The following is a 6069-nucleotide window of genomic DNA, read 5'->3' on the forward strand; positions in this document are numbered from 1 at the left end:
TCTTTCCATCTCCCTTCCCTCTCCCTCCCCTCTCCCTCCCTCTCCCCTCCTCCTCCCTCCCCTCTCCGTCCCTCTCTCCCTCCCTCTCTCCCTCCCTCTCCGTCCCTCTCTCCCTCCCTCTCCGTCCCTCTCCCCCTCCCTCTCTCTCCCTCCCTCTCCGTCCCTCTCCCCCTCCCTCTCTCCCTCCTTCATCCCCTTCTCCCTCCTTCATCCCCTTCTCCCTCCCTCCTTCTCTCCGTGTCTTACTTAATCCTTCACCCGCCCTTCGTCTACATCCCTCCCTCTCACTCATTCTGTCCCTCCATCCCTCTCTCTCACTCCGTGTATCGTGACGTGAGGGAATGTGAGGGGGGCTTCGACCGGCCTACAGCCTGGGCTTCAGTGAGCGTTGCAGTGATCCTGGTCGCTGGGTTTTTGTGTAATCGCTTCCCCCGAGCTCCTCCTTCTGAAATTCCGCTCCTATCCTGGTCTATCCACGGTAGCCGCATCAGTCCCATGTGGAAATAATCCTGAGCAGCGATCGGAGCGTCAGTACGTTTATTGATTCTTTTGTATTAAGGTGGAAGTTATTTTCTTGCAATCCCACAAGTTGCAATGTATGAATCGCGGTTTGTGTTGGTGAATATATCTGTCACTGTGGAACTCCCAGCGATGGGAGCAATGAGACCACTTTCTGGGTCTGATTTTCCTGGGCACAGATTTCTCTGTAACTGCAATTTGCTGCATCAAAGAATCGGAGTTTCCAGCCGAGGCAAGTGTCCTAAGATCCAGCAAAGGACTCATCCCTTTACACTGGACAACCATAAATGCTCCTGCAGCAAGTGTCCGAGGTCAGACTCCCGGTCTGGGCTGTGTGTTGGAGGGACAACGGGGGAGGGGTTGGGTGAGGGGTGGACATAGGGGTGGAGGGGGGAGGTGAGCTTTGTAGGAGGTGGGAGGATGGAGAGAAGGCTTGAGGGGGAGGGAGGCAGGGGAATGGGGAATAGGGGGAGGGGGTACGGGAGACGGAGGGGGAACGGGAGAGGAAGAGGAGAGTGTGCAGGGATAGGGACGAGCTGAGAGGTAGGATTTCAGGGGGAGAGCGATGAGGACAGGGGTTCAGCTGGAAGAGGAGGTACAGCGGCCAGCAGGAGATGGAGGTTTTCCTCGGGGGTTTCGGCTGCCGTGTTTGAAGATTCCAGGTGCCCGTTCAATGGAGGCGGCGATGGCAGCCCAGCCTTCCCATAATACCGTGCGGCAGAGAAAAGGCCCCATTGACAGCTTGGGATTGTTGCACTCTGTAAAATTGAGCCATCTGACCCCAGACAGGAATGGGGAAGGACAGCACTAGGGTGGCAACCATGGATGTGGGAGCTTCCTGTGCGTGAAATTGGCTGCCGCATTTAATACATTACACAGTGACTACAATTCATTGGCTGTAAATGAATTTTACATCTACGTGAGAGGGCAAACAGGACAGTGCAGCATTCCCTCAGTACTGTACGGGTTTCAAACACGGGGTAGGAATTGCCCCCCAACCCGAAACCCCGTTTCCATGTTTTTTTTACTCCAGCTGTGGTCAGGTTGCCTCTTGCGTGACATTCGACCCCTTGGATTTTTTTGTTTTGATCCGGAAGTCGGTTAAAATGGGGGCGGTGACAACACCTGAGGGACAGAAACATGGCAGTGACAGCAACTGAGGGGTGGAAGTTGTGTGGGCGGGGGGAGTGGGGAGTGGCTGCCGCAATGACATCATCACGCGCTGCATCACCGCGACTTTCCCCTTCACTTAAAGGGGAGAGCCTCTGCTCTTTTAAAACTTCGGCCCACTGGGCCACCAGGGAGGGCTCCGGCCGGGCCGGGCCAGGCTTGCCTTTTGGTGGCCCGGCCAAACCCGTGATGACGTGCTTAACACCGATCGGCAGCAGCAGAGCGGTAAGGGGGGGAATGGGAGCACCACCGGGAAACCTCGGGAGGGCAATTGGGCTATCAGCCGCCGTTCCATGAAAAGTCAGCGGCCACTTCACTCCGCAGCGTGGCCGCTGATTTTCGGGGGTTACAGCCCTTAAGGAAAGTCAATTTCGGCCCCTGAAAAGAAAACTGAGATTTTACAATGCAATAGCTGATTTAAAACTATTTAATTCTCTTAGATAACCGGACTGCATATACTACGGGACTAGCTTCATCAATGATAATATATAGTCCCATGTACGGGGGTTCAAACATTCCCACGCTGCATCGTTTTGTTCCATTTCCTGGAATCCCACCTCCCACTCCTGAGGTTTACTCGGGGCTGGGTGTAGTCGGGTAAGGTGGTGTGCCCTCCCGATATCCCTCAGGCACAATCCACTAACCCCTTTAAACAACATTGCTAATTCCATCCCTTCCTCCCGATGGTCACCTACCTAAAACAAAAGAAACCGGGAATCCATTGTGACTCTGATTAAGAGCCATGGGGCTAGTTTTCCACATGTTTTGCATCCATAACACCCAATTAACATCCATTTTACCACTGAAATGACGTATAACGCTCAGATACCGCCCATTTAGCCAGAAAATGGAAACTGACGGACATTTTTCGAACACTTATCGGCGAGCGTTACTTTCCCCATGTGCGTAACGCCGGGAAAAAAATAATACCGCATGCCCACTTTTTGGGGGCGGAATCATCAGAATGTGTGAAATCTACACCCATAATATCGCCCAGCATTACTTTCTGCACGTAATTCACACCAAGATTCAATAATATCAACCGCCTACTTTTTTTGTCGTAAAGATCACATTTGCCAAAACTAACACCCAGGAGATCGCCCAGCACCACTTTCACCACCTCGCACACATTTCGCCCACAATATCGCTCGCCAAAACACCGCTAAGAAAAAGTGGAACTTTTCTGAACGAATCACAGTGGTGTGGGCGCCATTTTTAAAATCACAGGTCGCTTCATTCAAAAGATGGCTTCAACTTCGGGGAAATTTGGATTAACTCGAGAGTTCTTCTCGGGTGAAGTGACCATCCCAACAGACATATTTTCAGACTCTGAACTATTGGAGCTTTCAGTATCCTAGTGTCCCAGTGTTCCAGTGTTTTAGTGAGGAAATTAATGCTTCTGATCAATCACTATCATACTTTCATTGCAATGGGGCCAGCCATTTCTCAGCCTGCATTGATTAATACACAGATCCTGCAGCGGGCAAATGACTCAATGTGTGATGCACTTCATTATTTGCCCAATTTAAGACATGCAAGAATGAGGAGGAAGAACAGACCATAAACACCCAGCGCTTACAGGGAAAAGAGGTCTTACCTCGACGTGTCCGAGCACACCTGCCTTCGGAGACTGCGCTTCCACAAGGTGGTGATAAATGAAATATCTGAGCTCATCAGGCCACATATGCAGCCTGCAATCAGGACATCAGTGTTGGTCAGGTCAAGGTCACTGCGGCACTGTCTTTCTAGGTGTCTGGTTCCTTTCGGGCCTCCGCCGTCGAGATTTCCCCTCTGTCTCACCATGCCACCCATCACTGCATTAGGCAGGTCACGGAGGCTCTGTACGCACGAAGGATGGACTTTATCAGCTTCCCCATGACCACAGAGGCTCAGACTGACAGGGCTGGAGCATTTTACTGAAATGCTAAGTTCCCCAGGGAGCAATACAGTGCACTCACATCGCCATGCGGCCACCTTCTCAGGACCCAGAGCTTTTTCGTAACAGAAAAGGATTTCACTCTCTGAAGGTCCAACTGGTTGTTGACCACAACCAGATCATAATGGCAGTGAATGCCAAATGTCCGGGCAGCTTCGCTGAGGCTCACATCCTGCGTGAGAGCGCTGTCTCTAACAGGTTTAAGAGTTAGCCACAAGGGCAAGGCTGGATGCTTGGTGATAACTGATATGGCCGAGCCACCTGGCTGATAACCCCTCTGCATGACACCCGCACTGAGGCCGAGAAGCGATACAACCAGAGCCACAGAGACACACGCAATGTGGTCCAGAAAACAATAACTGTGCTTAAGCAGTGCTTCAGATGTCAGGACCGCTCAGGGGGGGAGCTACAATGCAACACTGAGCAAGTAGCTAAATGTGTGGTCATGTGCTCCATGCTGCACAACCTGGCTATCAGGAGGGGACAAGAATTGCCAGAAGGAACTGATGCTCCACCTCAGGAGAGAGAGGAAAAGTAAGATGAGGGCCTGGACACTGACCAAGGGCCAGACAATCAGCCTGTCTATGCAACCACGCCCACAACTCCCTGCAGACTGCAGGAAAGGGCCCGTGGTGCTACATAGCTGCAAGACTCTGACGTGAGAAGCTGATATCTGAACGATTGTCCTGAAGGAATATTGCTGTGTGTGTGCAGCTCACCACCATCAATGGTGGCCATCACCTTGGTGCCACTTAAACTTTACGTTGATTGAAGTTAAGTTTTATTTAACCCTTTCATATTAAGGAATCACCAGTGTGTAATGGTTCAGCTATCTGAAACAATGCGCAACAAGGTTATGTTCAATAAAACATTTTTTATGCCAAAATTGGTCTAAAATCATAAGTATCACGGGCAAAAACACCCCACACCTCACTTTTTCCACCATTGACATCAATCAAATGGCCAACGTGTCCAGCAATACAGAATACAAATGCAAAGCAGGAGGGTGGTCCCCTCCCTGCTGACATTACAAGAAATTGCACACACCCAGATGGAGATATAACACAGCCATCACCTGCGGACATGCACCTCACTTTCCTTCCGCCTTCCCTTTCTTCTCCCCATCCCGACCCCTTCCCCTCATCATTCCATGCCGCCTGGCTGAAGAGGTACTCAGGCGGGGCCTCATTGGGGGGGATGAAGGCAAAGGCGGTGGTTGCATGGGTATGGGAGCGGGGATGCCTCGGGGAGAACATTCACTGATCCAGAAGCAGCATCTGGTCCTGTCTCTCATCTGTCATTCACAGTGATGGTGCAGAATCTAGGGGTGGAGTGCCGCGCTCCGGGACCACTGGGAGGCCTGTGCCAGCAGTGTTCATGGCTATCACCTCCAGGGCCTCCGCCATCCGCAGAACGTACTCAGTCATGGTGGCCAGCTGTCTGGACATGCCCCCCAATGTATCGAGGAGCTGGTCACCAATGTCTACAGTCCTCCCGGACAACTGTATGATCTCTCCACTCTCATGCCGTGCTCGTGGACGAGACCTGCTGCATCCACGTAACCTCTGTGGGGTCGGCGCTGTTCTGGGGACAAATGGGGTGCCCTGTGGCGAGGTGCTTGAGGCCCGTACCTCCAGAGTGGAGGCAGGAATGACCCGAGGAGCACTAGATGGCCTTGGGCTTCTGGAGCATGACAATGCAGGTTCCTCGAAGTCCGCGCTCTCATCCATAGAGAACAGACCCAGCAGACTGATGGGTGAGAATCAGAGATCCTCAGCACCAGATGTAGGATCGTCCGCGAGTCCGGCCCTGCACCCCCACCTTCCAGGCTTGGTGGTCTAGTGCTGCTGGCTGTGCTGCAAAACACAAATGAGGTTGTTAGAGGAGAAGGGAGCACGAGAGTCACAAGGCGATTCCAGCGCTACACACATCATATGCATGACAAAAGCACCACCGCCCTCGAAATCATCGCAGACATCATATTTCATGACCATCACACATGGTGCATTGCAATGATTTTCATTAGGCCAGTATTATTTCTCAGACAATTTTAGAAATCATCTATCCTATATGATTGTTCAGATATGAGTGCAATGGTGTAAACTTTACTCACGTCGCTTCACTTCAGGGTCTGCAGATGCATTCATGGCTGTCCGGGTGTGCTTCCCCATGAGTGTGAGCACCTGCTCCTCCATCTCTGTAATGTCACTGGGGACAAAAGCTTCCCTAGCAGCGGCCTTCTGCGCATGTGTGAGATTTTTTTTTCCGGCCGACTGGTTTTACAGCCTTTTGAGAGGTCAGGGATCATCACACATGCTCAGAAGGTAGAGGGAGGGATAGAGAGAGAGAGAGAGAGAGGTGATTGAGAGAGGAGGAAGCAGGAAGGTTAGACTCAATATATTTGCAGCAATTCCAATTGAAAAATCAAATTTAAATCTAAATAG

This window comes from Pristiophorus japonicus, chromosome 8, assembly GCF_044704955.1.
Source record: "Pristiophorus japonicus isolate sPriJap1 chromosome 8, sPriJap1.hap1, whole genome shotgun sequence".
Classification (NCBI taxonomy): domain Eukaryota; kingdom Metazoa; phylum Chordata; class Chondrichthyes; family Pristiophoridae; genus Pristiophorus; species Pristiophorus japonicus.